This window comes from Pinus tabuliformis, chromosome Q (genome assembly GCF_031772625.1).
Source record: "Pinus tabuliformis cultivar Carrire ecotype Pingquan chromosome Q, CPIR1, whole genome shotgun sequence".
NCBI lineage: Eukaryota > Viridiplantae > Streptophyta > Pinopsida > Pinales > Pinaceae > Pinus > Pinus tabuliformis.
This window is the reverse complement of record NC_142296.1, coordinates 169,294,384-169,313,085: the sequence shown is the minus strand read 5'-3', so window position 1 is coordinate 169,313,085 and position 18,702 is coordinate 169,294,384.

Below are 18,702 nucleotides of genomic sequence, written 5' to 3'. Positions count from 1 at the left end.
AATATGTAGATTTTTTTCTCTTAAGAATATAAATTTCATCTTATTGCTCTTACACAATAAAATCCAAAGAAAATATTATTGAGGTATTTTATGTAGATCAATTTTAAAAATATTTCAAAATTTAATAGACAAGATTTAATGTTTATTAACCTTGTTTTTTTCAATCAAATTTGAAAAATAATTAACTTTCTATCTCTCAAATCCCAAAATATTTTCAAAATCCAATGGAGCTAATTTAAAAAATGAAAAATCACAAATAAATGCATTGAAGACTAACCATATGACTCTCCCCAAAGCTAAAAACATAATGGAAAGGATTAAAACAAAACAAGCTAGAGAAGATTGCAGGAGAAGGCGACTAAAATGCTAAAGATGATCTGGATGAGAGCTTGTTTCTCTTCGTATTCTTTGTACAATTACGGTTAAAGAATTAGAGGCTCATCCATCCCAGAGCTTCTAGCGATCCCAACACTACAATTCCTTCGTATATTTCCCATCCCCGTCCCATGTCCACAGTAAGAGGTTTCGAATTCAAATTTTGGTTCCCCGACACACCTAGTAACACCCATGCTCCATCAAACTATTCTCAAAGTCCATCGCATATGAATCACTATGAGTTAACACATCTCCAATAGATATCTTCTTAGGCTAAAAATCCCAAGTTGTGTACTTGTCCAAGATAGGCACAGACACTCCTTGAGAAATATAGACATCACCATACTTTATGGAAATCACTTTTAAAGGGCTCTAAATTCCATAAAAAAATATTACCAAGTATTCCATATCCCAACTCTACATACAAAGGCTTATGTGTCCGCAGGACATGATCATTCAAATTAAGCCTACAGTCTCTTCGTAAACTTGAATGGTGGCAAAAATATGCGTTAACCTATATCATAACCAGTCAAAAATATATAAATCATCCACATAGCTATTAATATATTATTATTATTATTATTATTATTACGCCATAAGGTGTTCCCCTCTGAAAACAACAACTCTGCTAGCTGCCTTTGTGTCATAATCTATGCCATTTGATATTTTGTTAGATGATTGGATTATGATTATCTGTTGATTTGAATTGGATGACGATTTCTACTTGGTCCCATGTCTATCCATTTCACAACTGCTTTCCTAACCGCACAAATGACTCTGGCTTGTGTCCATGTCAGGATCTCAATTGATCATGATAATCTTGGAAGTTGCACTAGTCATCGTGAATATTCTTTATTGAACTATAGTCAAGTTTGACGTATGATTTGCTGAGGCAGTATCTTAACTTTTTCACAATAGTAACGATCTATGTACTCAAGCGTGTTTATTTTTCCCATGTTTCTCTCTAAATAGTTAATCCGTTACAACCACTCAAAGCAAGATATGTAAGATTAGTTAAATATCCAAATGAATTTGGAATCCGCTTCAATTTTGTGCAGTGACGTAGCTCCATATATTGGAGGTTTGGTAAATGACCAAAGCAGTCTGGTATTGAAATGATTTCTGAGCAGTTTCTTAACACCAAGGCCTTCATTGACTAGAGATCGCAAATTTCTTCTAGCAATTTTGTCATCTGCACTCCGCCACGCACTGCAAGGCCATCCACCACAATCCATTCAAGATCCTTCAACTGCTCAATGGAATTCGAAATAGTCAATAGGGGTGTAGAAATATCTAACTCCCTCAGCTGCAAAGGTTCTTGCAAAATGCTTACTTTAGAAGATATTATATATATTATGAAGGTCCCTGCTTGAAAATTTATTACTTCAAGAAAAGATTTTATATATAAAGATGTTTTATAATACCATGAAAATGATATGAGAATTTATTATAAATGTAAATGATGGTTTTTTTTAAATTCTTGTCTTGCCAATTTTTTTTCCAATGTTCGTAATCATAAACAAAGCAATCCATATGTATATGTGAAAACTATTAGATTCATTCAATTCCTAGCGGTGTACCATGAACATTAATAACAAGTAATCACTCAAAAACAAATTCTTATTTACCTGTGATTCGTCTTGTCACTGTGTTTTTAAATAGCTCCCCGACACTTTAAGAACCCTTTAATTTTTCATTGGAATCAAAGAAGGAAAGGAAGAGTTGGGACTCTCATTCTGGCGGAGCCATAAGAGATCTGGGAATTCCACCCTCTTCAAAATGCCATCCAAGAGAACACCTTCAGTATCAATAAGTCACAACCTCCTCATAACAACACCTTCAATATCAAGAAGTTTCAACCTCCTCGTAACAATAGCACCATATGATTCATCGTCATAATATTCATCGAGAACCATCCTATCTCCTCGCACGATTCTTATCTGTCCATTCCAAAAAATGATATGTAATAACTGTTAATAATTGAAGCTTGCAAAAATGGAAAAAGAAATAAAAAATTGAACCCAAATCTTTATCTTTCAAAATGAAGAACTAAAAATTGAACCCAGATTTTATTGAATAATCTACAAAAGTAATGGATACGAATAGATGATTGAGCACTTACAGATGATAATGGCAAGGAATCGTCGATTACTTTCTCTATCCAACACCAAAGGCAACACGACAACCTTGAATCCTCAACAAGATCTCTCCCCATGCCCTAAGCCAGTTATGCATATGTCTGTTATTTAGACTTTCCACTTCTACAAGAATCTTATCCTCTAGATTTTGAAACCCCCACTTTCCTTTCCAACCTAATCCTTCCCATATTCTAATGGTTGTATCTCTTTTTTGTCCAATGAAAAAACATGCAATGTCTAAGAACATTTATTTTTTCTCAATTATAACTTCTCATAGATGTTTTCTTTGTCTCATTGGGAAGTGTATGTTGAAGACTCCCAATTTCATCTTCCCAGTCTCTTCCATAAATAAGTTCCCGATATACTTTCAAAGATAAGGGAAATCCATTACACACAACGTCTAAGAAGTTATCCACCAGAGATTCAAATCTTGGGAGCGCATAGGGTTGGATGAAGGCATGGGAGCAGAAAAGCTCCTCGAAGTGTTGTGCGTTCAGTCTAGTTAGCCTATAAATTGATTATTTTTCAATTGTTAAGCTTTTGAGAACATGCCTGTCTCTAGATGTAATGAATATTAAGGTACTTGAGCGGAGATCATGAATTTGAACATGCATAAGTGCATCAACCTGATTCACATCGTCTATGTCATCCAAGATTACCAAGGCATTGGAAGATCTGAGAGGGTCTATGAGCATCGCTTTACCTTCATCAAAGTTTTCTACTGGTTGATCCAATCTAGTCAAGTTATTAAGAGTCTTTCTCTGCAACAGATTTAAAGAACCTTTCACAGCATGATCTCTCACGTCAGATAAGAAGCGGGATGTTTCATAATCTGAATTCTTGCTATTGAAGAATTATTTTGCCAATGTTGTTTTTCATGTGCCACCTAACCCTACGATTCCCAAGATTTGAGGTTTCGTGCTCTGCCCCGGTTGTGGCAAAAACATTGTATCTTCAAAATGTTTGAGCAAGTCATGTAAACCTATTGGATATTTTTCAACGTACAAGTCTCGCTTTTTCACCATTTTGGAGAGAGACATTTGACCACATTAGCTCATCAATTATTCAGAAGAAAATAAATAGAAGCAATGCTAAGAAAACCTGCATGATCTGACCACCATGGTGTTACCTGGAAAAGTGATCATTTGTAACAATTGAAGGCAGGTCCAAATGGTGGCCTCACTCTCAATCGTATTCATAAGCCACGTCCAATGAATCAATGCTAGAGTAGCCTGCATGGTCTGCCCATCGTGGCACTACTTAGAAAAGGGACCATCCGTGGCAATGGAAGGCACCTCCAAATGATGGCCCTTCTCTATCTCCACAGAGAATGAGTCCTGGGATGGTTGCATGGTGTTACCATCGTGGCATTTCTAAATGCATTAGTCTTGGCAACTAGGGCAGCCCCAATTGGTGGCCACACAAACCTTGAAAAAATGTTTTTATTTCCTATTTTTTAACTTTCAAATTTAGTTAAATGAGGAAAGTGAATAGGAATATGTAGCCCCATATAAGTTCAAAATCTAATTATATAGTTCAATTTAATTTATAAAAAAAATCTCATGACATTAAAAGGAAAAAAGAAAAGAAAAAGTTGATGGATAAATCAAAACGTATAATACAACTCACTAATTAAATAGAAGTTAGATTTACAAAGTCATAAGAACAAGCGTAAATTAAATCTCACATAACTTTAATGCCATGTTTTCAAATTTTCCATGTTACTAATGTTATAATTTCAGATTCTGGTTAGAAGCGAGCAACTTAGTCCCTCTTAAATTTTAGAGGAAACCAAGTATATAATTTTATGATATTGAGAAATTATTGTGATATTACAAAATTAGGTTCATTTTCAGTCCGAGGATTGGAGTAGGATTGGAGTGGGTATATCAAGCCAATTTACAAATACACTTGTAATTTAAAAGCTTACAAATATTTATAGGCACAAAATCAAAATCATTAAAGTTAAGCTTATAAATATTTATGGCGTAAGGCATTCCCCTCTGAAAATACCTCTCCTAACTACCTTCGTGCCATAATCTGTTCCATTTGGTATTTTGTTAGATGATTGGGTTATGATTATCTGTTGATTTGAATTGGATGACGGTTGCTACTCAGCCCCAAGTCCATCCATTTCGCAACCGCTTTCCCAACCGCACAAACGACTCTAGCTTGTGTCCATGTCAGGATCTCAACTACACGTAATAATCTTGGAAGTTGCACTAGTCATCGTGAATACTCTTTATCGAACCACAATTCGACTCTGGCTTGTGTCCATGTCAGTATCTCAACTACGCGTGATAATCTTGGAAGTTGCACCAGTCATCGTGAATACTCTTTATCAAGCCACAATCCAGCTTGAGTAACTTGAAACTCAAAATTTCCATTGTGGTTATGTACATTTTTGCAAAGCATTCATTTCTGATAGTCTTAGTAGCACCAAAATTGGGGCTACCCATTTTAATTTTGTGCCTACCTTTATAAATATAGAACCTACATAATACAGTGTAATATGGCTAACTAAATTGCCCTCATTTCACGGGAATCCTATGATTGATAGAATTGCATATTCTGAATTATACATTGTTCAATTTGCAATTTTGAGCATCACCGGTCAATTCAAAATAGGTTGAAATGCCTAGGGTACATTTATCAATTGCAAGGATTTCAAAATTTATTGATAGAGTTGGAGGTTTGAATTTCCAACAAATTGGACGTTTGAATTTCCAGCAAATTAGATGACAAAATATTCAACACAATTTCTATAAAAGATTGCAAGAAGCAAGGTGCTTTAGATACAGCTTAACCTATGCCCCATAAGGAAACCTTGCTTAGATTTCTCTTGCATATTTGAACAATCTTCATGGGTTATCTACTTAGGCAATATCTATGAAGTACTTTGAGTAATAAACCTTTGCAAAAGCATAACCTTTGAGAGGGTGTGAGCTAGGTGAGGCTTACGGGATTTAGTGTCATGAGTGTTGGGAGATTTGGCGATTCATGGGCATCCTCTACCTCCGTGCACAGTAGCTGGTTGAAGTTTCCAAAATGATGATCTTCAAATGGATTTCCAAGCAGCCTTGTGCAATCCCTTGGAGTGGGCCTCTATATAGAGTTAGGATTCCATCTGGTGAGTTTCTGCAAGCTAAAGGTAACAGTGACAAACAATAATTTTTGTGAGTTATTTACTCTAAATTGAATTGTGTTGCCTATTTACCAATTATGTTTATAAATCACGATAGAAATATAATTTCTTACACCTTTCGAACTTCAGGGGCTCCATGAAATATTTCCCCTGCACAAATCTAACAAATTTTCAGTGTTTTTTCCCTTGGCTAATATCATCATTGCCTTGTATACACAATAATTTTGCAGAGCACAACATTGCAGTTTGAAAAATTAGTATGTAGTGTTTCAACAAAAATATGAAAGCAACAAAGGATGCGTAAACCATTTAATAAGAAACTATGGAATGTGCCACTCATAACATTAGAGTGCGAATTTGATGGCACATAAGAAAACAATGCACATCAAATGAACATTTTGTTAATACATGCATAAGAAGCCATTGACCACTTGCATACAGAGATGGAGTTGTTGCACCTCCATAAATAAATTGTTTACTTTATACTTCATTCTTCTCCATTGGTTAGGTAAGGGACAAGAACCCTATATGTCAATGATATTTCTTCTTGTTGGCATCATGAGGATAGCATTCTTCAACGTATCGTACTATAATGGGAATATACTTATTGATGAGGACTTTCCACATATAAAATAGTCTGCTATGCGTGAACAAAATATATCTTGCTTGTAAAAGATTTATAATTTTGCCAATTCCATGATTGATAGGTTCAATTTTTGCTATATAATAGATTTGAGTTTGCATTCCGTGTAGAGAATGGGATGTGCTTAAAGGAAGAGAAGATATTTAAACAACGCAAACAATGAATATGTTATGCAACATCTTGAGAAGCTTTTGCTTGAATCCCAAGTATTGTGGCATGCAAAATAGACCAAATCCATTATGTGAACATCATCATGTCCAGTTGGGATCTAAAGCCATTATGTAATCTTTGAGTATTTTCTTTGTTGTTTATTTATATGACCACCATAGGCGTAATCACAAACAATGCATTTGATTTTGAAGTAGAATTTTTTCAAGGATATGAGGCTTTTTATCTCCTAAATTTGGGTGCAATAAGTGCTAGGACATATAAAAAGAGTGATTTCTCTTATTCTTCTTGATCCTCTTACTGAGAAGTGGCTCATCCCACAACATCCTATGACTCCTAAAATCTATGGGCAATCAATGATTCATAAAAAGGATATACCCTTAAGACCCATAGTGAGTGCTAATGGAGCCCCCACTCATGTGCTCTCTCGCTTCCTAGCCACCAAGCTTCAACCCTTTCTTGGTACATCTTATTCTTTCATTAATGATTCCCCCCACTTCATCCAAAATGCCAAATCCATTCATCTGGACATCAATGACATCTTCATCAGCTTTGATGTGGTATCCCTCTTTAACAAAGTCCTTGTTCCTGAAGCTTTACAATTAATATCCAAGTTGGTCGATCCTGAAACCCTTAACCTTATTAAAATTTGTCTATCCTCTACCTTCTTCTCCTACAATGGTATTTCTATGAACATACCAAAAGAATGACAATGGGGTCTTCCCTATGTTTGGTTGTGGCAAATATCTTTATGGAGCATTTCGATTCTATGGTCCTTAATTCTTGGCATCAGAAACCCAAATGTTGATACAAGTTTGTTGATGACACTTTTGTAGTGTGGCCTCATAAGCTTCCATCCCTCCAAGCTTTTCTTCATCACCTCAACAATGTTTCCTCACATATCTAATTTACAATGGAATTGGAAGAGCACTCATCCCTACCCTTCCTAGATGTCGTTGTCACTCATCTCTCTCTAATGGTTCACTTTCCTTATAAGTTTATCACAAAAAAACTCACACTAACCAATACCTCCATGCTAACTCCCATCGTCACCATGTGCATATATTCATGTTTAATTCTTTATCATATTGTTCATGAATTAATATTATTTTATTTAGTTTATCTCATCTACTACTTGTATTTTTTCAAAATCTATCAAATATTTGCTATTGGAACTTGAAATACCATCTTTGAAGATTAAGAGGCAATCTATGTTCGAAAGGTTATGGAATTTGTCAAATTTAGCATAACTCTATGTTCAGAAGGTTATAGAATTTGTCAAATTTGGCATAACATAAGTGATTTCTCTTTATCTTGTAGCTTTGAATGACATTTTGTTTACTAATTTTTATCTTTAATAATTTTTTATATGTCGTGATTCTTCTTGAATTTATGCCTTGCGACGTTTCCTTTCCTTTGCAACATCTAGTACAAATGATAGTTATTATCCAATTTTAAGGTCACGGCCAAGCGAGACACCAAATAGCTATATCATCATATAATTAAGAAATATAAACTTGTTTCCACAACAAGTTCTTTGAATCTTTGACTTCGTAGATTCGCTGCACCCAATCTCTGTCGAAGTCTTCAAACTAGGACATTTTATGGCACTTCAGATTCATAAGAATAACTTCATTTTTATCTACAATTTCTGTTTTGCTACCACACCAATGTTCTAGGATCATTGATGTCAATGCTCCTATCATATTGTTGGTAGTCGTGCCATCAGGATTATGTATGACATCTCCATTTTCATCTTTAAGAACTTCTTCTTCCATTTTTGCAATAAGCTTAAGAGATGACTCTGTCTCCCACCACCTGAGGAGTGTTCCTGTAAAACACTGAATAATAGTCCTACAAGCATCAATCTCGCTTTTCACTCTTAGACACATAAGCTTATACTCTGTGTACATCATATCAATCATTTGTTTGATTTGACCAATGCTAATGTTGTCAATGTTCCACTCTCTGTGGGACTCTGGGAAAAAGGTATGGGCTTCAGGAAGTTTACGTTTACCTTCAATATCAGGTGCTAGATACTTACTGAACCTATGCTCAAGAGGTTCATAAATGGGAAAGATCTGTGTATCCGGATCTTTCTGTGCTTTTTCTTCTTCATCATCCTTAAACAAGGATGCAATAGTTACTTTTTCAGTAGCCTCTGATTCTAATGATGTGGCTACTTCCTTGGGGAATAATGCTGGGAACCTGTTTATAGGCTTCATAGGATCCTGAATCTTTATATTTCTTTTGACAAGAAAGGAGTTAGGAACTGGTCTTTCTGTTTTTGAAATACTCATTTTCTCAACTTTACTTGCTAGACTAGAAATAAGACTTTTAGTTGCATCCAGATGATCAACTAATTTATCTTCTACTCCTTCTATTTTTGATAAAGATTCTTTAGCATATGAATGAATAACAGAGGAATCATACTATACTTTATTCAGACATCTATTTACATCATTAATTGATACTTGAACAATATCAATTTCTTCTCTGACTTCTGCTGATTTGGCTGCATTAATTTCAAGGCCTTTAATTGCAGTATTTGTCCAATTCAACTGTTCACTGGCCTTCTGTATTCTACCATCAATTCCTAGGGTATTCTCATCGTTCTGCACAAATTGGGATGCCTTTAGCTGCATTCTGGTTTTCTCCAATAACAATTCCTTTGAATGGAGGAAATGTTGATGGAGTTTCAACTTTACTTCCATCTAATGCAGTCCAAGCATGCTTATTTGCTAGAGTGTTTGATGTAGAACCAGTAAAAACATTTAATGGAGAAACATTGTCTTTCCAAGAGTAAAAATATATCCATGTATTATTTACTTCCATAAAATATTTCCAACCTTCAGCTAATTCTCTCTTCTCTTTGGGAGTATAATTTCTATCAAATTCTTTTGCCCGGGGATTGGTGAATAGATCCCAATTTAGCATTGCTTTCATCCATTTTGCACTAATTTCAGACTTCAGGCATCCATCCATAAGAGAAAAGAATTTTTGCATCTCCAGTACAATAGGATTTTTGCAGTCATCAGGGACTAGACGAAATCTACATTCTGGTATGAGGAAATTTGCTTGCTCAAGGAATCCTAGACCATATTTCGGCTTAGCAGGTCTCATAAGACACATCATTTTAGTTAGCTTTGGGTCTTCTCCTTCTAATGTAACAATTTCATGCATCATGAGTACATGATCAACATCCTACTCATGAGGAAAAGGAATGTCTGAGCATTTGGGATTTGGGCATGGATTAACAGATGTCGAAGGAGGAGCTATGCCAGATCTGGGATTACGGTTAGCATGGATTACGATTTCGGCAAGCGTAAGTAGATTGATACAATCTTGGCACTCTGGACATTTGACTTCTAAAGAGGCAAAATTTACAAGTTGTGCTAACTCAAATAAGGAAATATGTTTACAAAAGGAAGATGAACTGGAACAAGCAGTATCTACAGTAGAGGGGTCTCTATAATATTTGGAATTTTTACAAGCGATATCAATACCTTGGCGGTTAATAGTTGATCTTCTTAGAAAAGATATGACAACAGAAGATAAATTTTCTGTAATATTAGCTGAGGTAATTTTATTTGGCATAAGAGGCTTAGGATTATTTATTACCCAGTGCTCAGGCAATGTCAGATCTTCCCATCTGATTGTTTGGTGCTCTATTTTCTGATTTTTAAGATCAGTCAGAACAACAACACTATACTTGGAATCACGTCTGGGAGTATGGCAGATGGTTGGCCATAAAGTGTTGGTATGGAGAAAACAGCCATTGGTCTGGATGGTAATGTTATTTCTCTTTTTATGCATATCGTAACCATTCGTTTGGATTTGAAGCCGTAGGATTTGGTCAATGGTTTCATCAGAAGTATAAATAGAGAAATTGGGAAAACAGTCAAAATAGACTAGGCCATGAGACAGTGGAGCAACAATTTCACCAATTAAGGAATCAATATACTTATTGTGTGTCAGATCTCGGATAGTGGCTAACATATAAGTATTTAACCCTTGGTGTGTCAAAGGGTTGAAACCTACTCTTATGCATCCTGGATGCAAGTAATTTATTTTCAATATTTTGGCCTCTGCCTGTAACTCTTTCGGATTTAACAGAGAAATGGTTTGGATATTATTAGAGTTTTCTTGGATTTGACTCACAGACTCTTTGATGCTAATCCTAGTAGCAGCTTTTAAGTGAAATATAGAAATATCACTATATACTTCCAAGGGAGCTATAGCAGGTAGTTCCCAATGGGCAGAAGGCTCGAGTTCTTCATACTCAAGTTCAGCACTGTTTAGGACATGACTGGAACTTGAAACAAACATATCTCTCAAAGGATTTTCTTCAGCCTTAGATTCTCTCTCTTCTAATTCATGGAAAGAAACTGATTTCCAGAATGAATCCATTCTATATGAGTTTTAGATTTAGAATACCAACCTTCTGAACCAGACGTTACTAGCTCTGATACCAATTTTAAGTAGAGGCTTCTGTCACAAGCTTGCTACTTGTTGTGTCTCTTCGCTTATCTGTGATAGCCCAACTCCTGGTGAACAAGTGGTGAACTCACTTAGCGTGAATCTACTAAGAACTTTCTCGCTCTCACGGCCTCAACAATTGCTTCCTTCGCCTAATAATGTCCTTGGCGTCCCTTCGTTCCTTTGGTGAACTTTTGACGAACTTCCTGTGAACTTCGGATGAAAGCTCAAAGATAACTACTACCACAGCAGATAATATAAATGTGCAAGGTATTCAATTGCGGAATGGTATACTCATATTATTTCATAATGGATTTAGGAATTTTTACAGAGAGATTCTTTATAAGAGATCGACTATCTTCGCATTTATCAGGCTTTATGATGTTCGCAAGGAACGAGCAATACCGAAGGCTACCTAGCAAAAGATAGACTCTGCCTCAAAATATGACTAAACTCATATACAAACTCGATGACTTCTAATATGATTCGGCCACTTTAGGTTCTCACCAATGCCGAGCACACTGATGCGCAAGCTCCCAAATCACCTAAGGACTTGAGTTCTTCTCATGATCCAATCAGATCAGACTAAAGGTCCACAGTTGCAGAGCAGGAGAGGTTCTCAACACAATGACTCTCTAAGACTCGTTCTAACTCCGAATTCCCCAACAATGAGCCTTACCCTCATTATATAAGAAATGAGAGGGGACAAGCATTACTGTAGGCCCTCAGTAGACTGACTGGAAAGTGGATGGAATCATTGCTTTCGGGTAACGCCAGGGCGACATCCACACAAAGATTCCAGTCCGGAAAAGTAAATCTTACGGAAAGAGATTCCGAGAGAACAAAGTGGATGCTTATCAAATCCCACGAGAAATATAATGCTTCAACTATTTACACAGTGGAGGTTTTAGTACAGCAAAGCCCACAGGAAATCTGGTCACAATTAGGTCCTTATGACTCGACATCAAAAGTACATAATGGATGCTTTTTACATAAAGCCCATGTGAACCATCAAATTATTGTCAGATCAGGGAATCTATCTCTTTTATACAACATTTCATCCCAGGATTTTGTATATTTCCTGTGGACAATCATAGGTTTTCCTAGGACAAACTGGTATTTTACTTTAGTTAAAACTAGGCACTCTAAATGTTCCCTCATGTATTCTTCGAGTGAGTAGTTTAGATTATGAGATGGTGACCATTCACCTTCTGTCATTTCTCTGATAGTTTTGTACATAGGGTGAAAGCATTCTTCAAGCCCCTGTTCAATACATAAGTCACAATCATTTTTGCGATATTTCTCGTGCCATACTGGATCCATTACAGTTCTGCTAACACCATAATCATTCCACCAATCTCTGAACCATTTACATTGCTAATATCCCTGGTAGTGACCAACTGTGCTAAATTTTAGCTTTGTGTAGTGTGTTCCTACTTTGTCATTGACATTGAGGAAATCCCACCAAAGTTGCTTATTTCCTGCAAAATCATACACAGTGTCAAGGAAAATAATCTTTGGATCATTTCTGGGCCAACGAGCAGCAGGCTGTGCTGGCCAATGTCCTGGCTCATTCCAGGGGTCCTCCATGGTACCATATGGTGGCAATATCATGAAAATTCTATTCCAAGGCTTGTTGTGCAATCCCGGCATCTCTCCTTGCTTTCTCATATATCATGTCGTGAATCCACTTGCTACCTTTAGGGTACACTTTCCTTTCTGGTACAAGGTGTTGGATGTCAGTGTGAGGTTGCAAGTTGGCATCCAATATTTTTGTATTTATAAGCTGCCAAATGGGTCTCCAATTTATTTTGTACTCCTCCCAATATTGATTACCTGGGATTGTTCGTAAGACCTCTTGTCTTTGATTCTGGTCCCACTCAGTGACTATCATAATAACACGATTTCTTTCTTCAATATATTCCCTGTTGTGAAAGTCAGGGAGACTGTTTTCTTTTCCTTTAATATGCTCAACTTGGAAATCAAAGTTGGCAAAAAGTGCTTGCCACCTGTCAAACTTTGCTTCTCCATCTTTCTTGATGTATTTTGTCAATACTTTCTGCAAAGTGGATGCATTAGTTCTTAGTAAAAATGTTTTATTGACAAGATATACCTCAAACTTACTGATACAATTCCATGCTACCTTGACTTCTTTTTCTATCGTGGAGTAATTCTGTCTGGCCGGATTCCATACTCCAGATGAAAATTGAACAATTTGTTCATTATCTCCAACTTTCTGCTTTAAAATACCTCCCCATCCAACATTGCATGCATCTGATTCCACAATCTTAAATGCAATATCATCAGCAACATATAAAATAGGCAAAGTTTTTACCTTGGCTTTGATGTTCTGTACTGCTTTTGTATGGACATCTGTCCACTCTGGAGGATTTTTCTTCAATATTTTATTCAGTATCCTTCTGTCACTTGCACAATCTTGATAGAAGTTACTGACATAATTGAGGCAGCCTAAGAATCTTTGCAGTTGATTCTTATCTATAATGACATCAGGAAATTTATCTGCAAATTCTAATGCATGTTTCTGCAATGAAATCTGCCCATTGCAGATTGTGTGTCCCAAAATCCTGATTCTGGTCTGAAAAACTTCAATATTTTTCTTGCTAAGCACTATACCATTATGCTTAACTAAGTTCTTGAATATATTTACATGCTTAAGATGATCCTGAATGTTCTTAGAGAATATCAACACATCATCTATATATACAATAAACCAGTCAAAATACGGCTTAAAAATATTGTCCATTACCTTTTAAAATTTTGATGGTGCGTTCTTCAATCTAAAAGGCATCACATTCCACTCATAGTGGCCTGCTGGTATGCTGAAAGTAGTCTTGAATTTATCTTTCTCTGTGATGGCGACTTGCCAAAATCCTGCCTTCAGATCAAACTTAGAAAAAATCTTAGCTCCTGCTATTCTTCTGATCAAATCTCCTTTATGGGGTATGGGATAGGTATCATCTGCTAAGACTGAATTCAAAGGCTTGTAATTAATTACTAACCTTGGGATACTTCTGATCTATTCAGCTCTTTTTTTCACGTAGAATCCGTAACAGTTTCAAGGACTGTCTGATTCTCTAATCAATTTTCTATTAAGGAGCTGCTAGATCTCTTTCTCATAGAGATCTCTATATTCTTTACTCATAGGAATAGCTTGGCTCTTACAAGGCTTGCCAGCATATCCTTCCTTGTAAGGGAGCTCAACTATATGCTGCTTTCTATGCCAAAAAGCATTGGGCTCTTCAGAGCAGCATTCTTCTTCAATTTTCTTTTTCAGCTCTTCAATTTTTCTTCTTACTTGGGGAAATTTGAGCTATTCTTCTATTCTGAGTGTGGTTTTCAGATCTTTCAGATCTGAGAATCTTGCTTCGACTCTATCCAAATTTTGCATAGTTTGGACCATTGTAGACATTCTGGGATTTGAAATATAAGGCAATTCAATCTTCTTTCTTGTCCCTTTATATGTGGGGACTGATATGAAATATCCGAACTTTCCATTTTTCAATCTCAATGAACCATGAGGTTCGACAGCTACCAGGAAAACATTTCGACGAACGCAATCAACAGGAATATCTGCAACTGCAAATTTTAAATTAATGCAGTGTCGTTCAAAACATAAAGATGCTTTGGGTACCTCATACATGAGCTTTTTGTTACCTAGACCCACGACTTTTCTTTCTGCAACAACCCAGTATTTAGCTGGAATGGTCTTTAGATTGAGAATGTTTATATCTGCACCTAAATCAATAAGTGCAATCATTTCAAACATTTCTCCTTGAATGCAGATGTTAATCCTAACATGATGCTGCTGATAGGAGAAAGTCATAATCCTCATTTCTTTGAATCCAAAGTTTGGATCCTTCATCCCTTCATAAATTTCAATTTTTTGATTACTGCTGTACTAAGCAGAATCCCATGGGTGGTCTTCTTCTTCTCTTATCTCTTCTTTCTGCTTTCCCTTTTGTAATTCTGCAATCTGGAACTTCATAGAAGAAATTTCTGATTTGAGATTGTGAATCTCATGACTCACTTCTCCTAGAGTGAGTGATCTCACTCTATCAGGTTTCTTTTCATGCCTTTGAAATGATTTTGTGTTTCTTTCATATGAAGCATCAACAAATAAAGACTTCTTACCTGAATCCCTTGAAGCACTGGATTTTAGTTGGTCCATGAATGCTTCAGTCAGGCAATTTTTCATTTCTCCATCTTCCATGGCGTGTATCTTGGATAGAATCTTCAATTCATCTTCTTCAGTAGCGGCCATAAGCACTTTTTCTTTTTGGGGTTTGAAGTTTTCGCCTTCTTCACTGGATTCACTATAGCATTCTGAATCAGAATCATAATGAACTTGATAGGCAAATTCTTCAAATTCAGAACATAAACACTCTAAAGAAACAGTATCTGAATATTGTTGTATATGTGCTTGTAGTTCTTCTGGAGAGGAAGAACTAAAAGAATCATAAGATGATTCTACAATCTGGTGTTGCTGAGCTAGGTCTCTAATCACAACATTGGGGCAGCATTCTGTTTTATGTGTGTGAGAACCACATTTCATACACTGCATTGGTCCTCTTCCTTCCTGCTAGACTTGTTTCCCTTTCTGAACAAAGGCTCTTGATTTTTTGCCTCTGTTTCTCTTTGAAGCTTCACCTTCTAGACATCTGGAAGAAGTATGTCAATTTTGTCCACATAGCCAACAAGTAAGCTTATTCCATTTCTCTTGTTTTTGAGAATATAGATGAATATCTGAAGGATTGTAATAATACATTTTTCGAACATATTTATAATATCCTTCTCTTCTTCTAGAGGTTTGGCCTCGAGTTTTCTTAGGATATTTCCTTCTATCCTTTGGATAATTTCTACGATTTTTGTACAATGTTTCTTCAAATTCTCTTTTTGCTCTTTTCTTCACTTTTCTCCTTTTCACCAAAGGATCATCTGCTGTCAGTCCATATTTACTGCAAATTGACTTTTTATCTGGTAATCTAGAAAGATTTTCCAGAGATTTACTGACTTTTGAGCCGGTACAAAGACTTACCAGTGTCTTTGTAATATGGGCATAGATTTCTCCCCATGTATAAGACTCAAAAGGTAATTGGAAGACTTCTTGTAATCTGATGTAATCTACAAATCTGGATGGCAGTGCTACAAGGTAAACTTGTTTCCACAACAAGTTCTTTGAATCTTTGACTTCGTAGATTCGCTGCATCCAATCTCTGTGGAAGTCTTCAAACTGGGACATTTTATGGCACTTCAGATTCATAAGAATAACTTCATTTTTATCTGCAATTTCTGTTTCGCTACCACACCAATGTTCTAGGATCATTGATGTCAATGCTCCTATCATATTGCTGGTAGTAGTGCCATCAGGATTATGTATGACATCTCCATTTTCATCTTTAAGAACTTCTTCTTCCATTTTTGCAATAAGCTTAGGAGATGACTCTGTCTCCCACCACCTGAGGAGTGTCCCTGTAAAACACTGAATAATAGGCCTGCAAGCATCAATCTCACTTTTCCCTCTCAGACACGTAAGCTTATACTCTGTGTACATCATATCAATCATTTGTCTAATTTGACCAACGCTCATGTTGTCAATGTTCCACTCTCTCTGGGACTCTGGGAAAAGGTATGGGCTTCAGGAAGTTTACCTTTACCTTCAATATCAGGTGCAAGATACTTACTGAACCTATTCTCAAGAGTTTCATAAATGGGAAAGATCTGTGTATCCATGCTTTTTCTTCTTCACCATCCTTAAACAAGGATGCAATAGTTACTTTTTCAGTAGCCTCTGATTCTAATGATGTGGCTACTTCCTTGGGGAATAATTCTGGGAACCTGTTTAAGGGCTTCACAGGATCCTGAATCTTTATATTTCTTTTGACAAGAAAGGAGTTGGGAACTGGTCTTCCTGTTTTTGAAATACTCATTTTCTCAACTTTACTTGCTAGACCAGAAACAAGACTTTTAGTTGCATCTAGATGATCAACTAATTTATCTTCTACTCCTTCTATTTTTGATAAAGATTCTTTAGCATATGAACGAATAACAGAGCAATCATACTGTAGATTACTCAAATATCTATTTACATCATTAATTGATACTTGAACAATATCAATCTATTCTTTGACTTCTACTGATTTAGCTACGTTAATTTCAAGGCCTTTAATTGCAGTATTTGTCCAATTCAACTGTTCACTGGCCTTCTATATTCTACCATCAATGCCTAGGGCATTGTCATCATTCTGCACAAGTGGGATGGATTTAGCTGCATTTTGGTTTTCTCCAATAACAATTCCTTTGAATGGAGGAAATGTTGATGGAGTTTCAACTTTACTTCCATCTAATGCAGTCCAAGCATGCTTATTTATTGAAGTGTTTGATGTAGAACCAGTAAAAACATTTAATGGAGAAACATTATCTTTCCAAGAGTAAAAAGATATCCATGTATTATTTACTTCCATAAAATGTTTCCAATCTTTAGCTAATTCTCTCTTCTCTTTGGAAGTATAATTTCTATCAAATTCTTCTTCCTGGGGATTGGTGAACAGATCCCAATTTAGCATTGCTTTCATCCCTTTTGCACTAATTTCAGACTTCAGGCATCCATCCATAAGAGAAAAAAATTTGTGCATCTCCATTACAGCAGGGTTTTTGCAGTCATCAGGGACTGGGTGAAATCTACATTCTGGTATGAGGCCATTTGCTTGCTCAAGGAATCCTAGACCATATTTGGGCTTAGCAGGTCTCCTAAGACACATCATTTTAGTTAGCCTTGGGTCTTCTCCTTCTAATGTAACAATTTCATGCATCATGAGTACATGATCAGCATCCTACTCATGAGGAAAAGGAATGTCTAATCATTTTGGATTTGGGCATGGATTAACAGATATTGAAGGAGGAGCTATGCTAGATCTGGGATTATGGTTAGCATGGGTTACAATTTCGGCAAGCATAAGTAGATTGATACAATCTTGGCACTCTGGACATTTGACTTCTAAAGAGGCAAAATTTACAAGTTGTGCTAACTCAAATAAGGAAATATGTTTACAAAAGGAAGATGAACTGGAACAAGCAATATCTATAGTAGAGGGGTCTCTGTAATATTTGGAATTTTTACAGGCGATATCAATACCTCGACGGTCAATAGTGGATCTCCTTGGAAAAGATATGATAGTAGAAGATAAATTTTCTATAATATCAACTGAGGTGATTTTCTTTGGCATAAGAGGCTTAGGATTATTTATTACCTAGTGCTCAGGGAATGTCAGATCTTCCCATATGATTGTTTGGTGCTCTATTTTTTCATTTTTAGGATCAGTCATAACAACAACACTAGACTTGGAATCACGACTGGGAGTATGGCGGATGGCTGGCCATAAAGTGTTGGTATGGCGAAAAAAACCTTTGGTCTGGATGGCAATGTTATTTCTCTTTTTATGCATATCGAAACCAGTGGTTTGGATCTGAAGCTGTAGGATCTGGTCAATGGTTTCATCGAAAGTATAAATATAGAAATTGGGAAAATAGTCAAAATACACTAGGCCATGAGACAATGGAGCAACAATTCCGCCAATTAAGGAATCAGTATACTTATTGTGTGTTAGATCTCGGACAATGGCTAACACATAAGTATTTAACCCTTGGTGTGTCAAAGGGTTGACTCCTACTCTTATGCATCCTAGATGCAAGTAATTTGTTTTCAATCTTTTGGCATCTACTTGTAACTCTTTCGA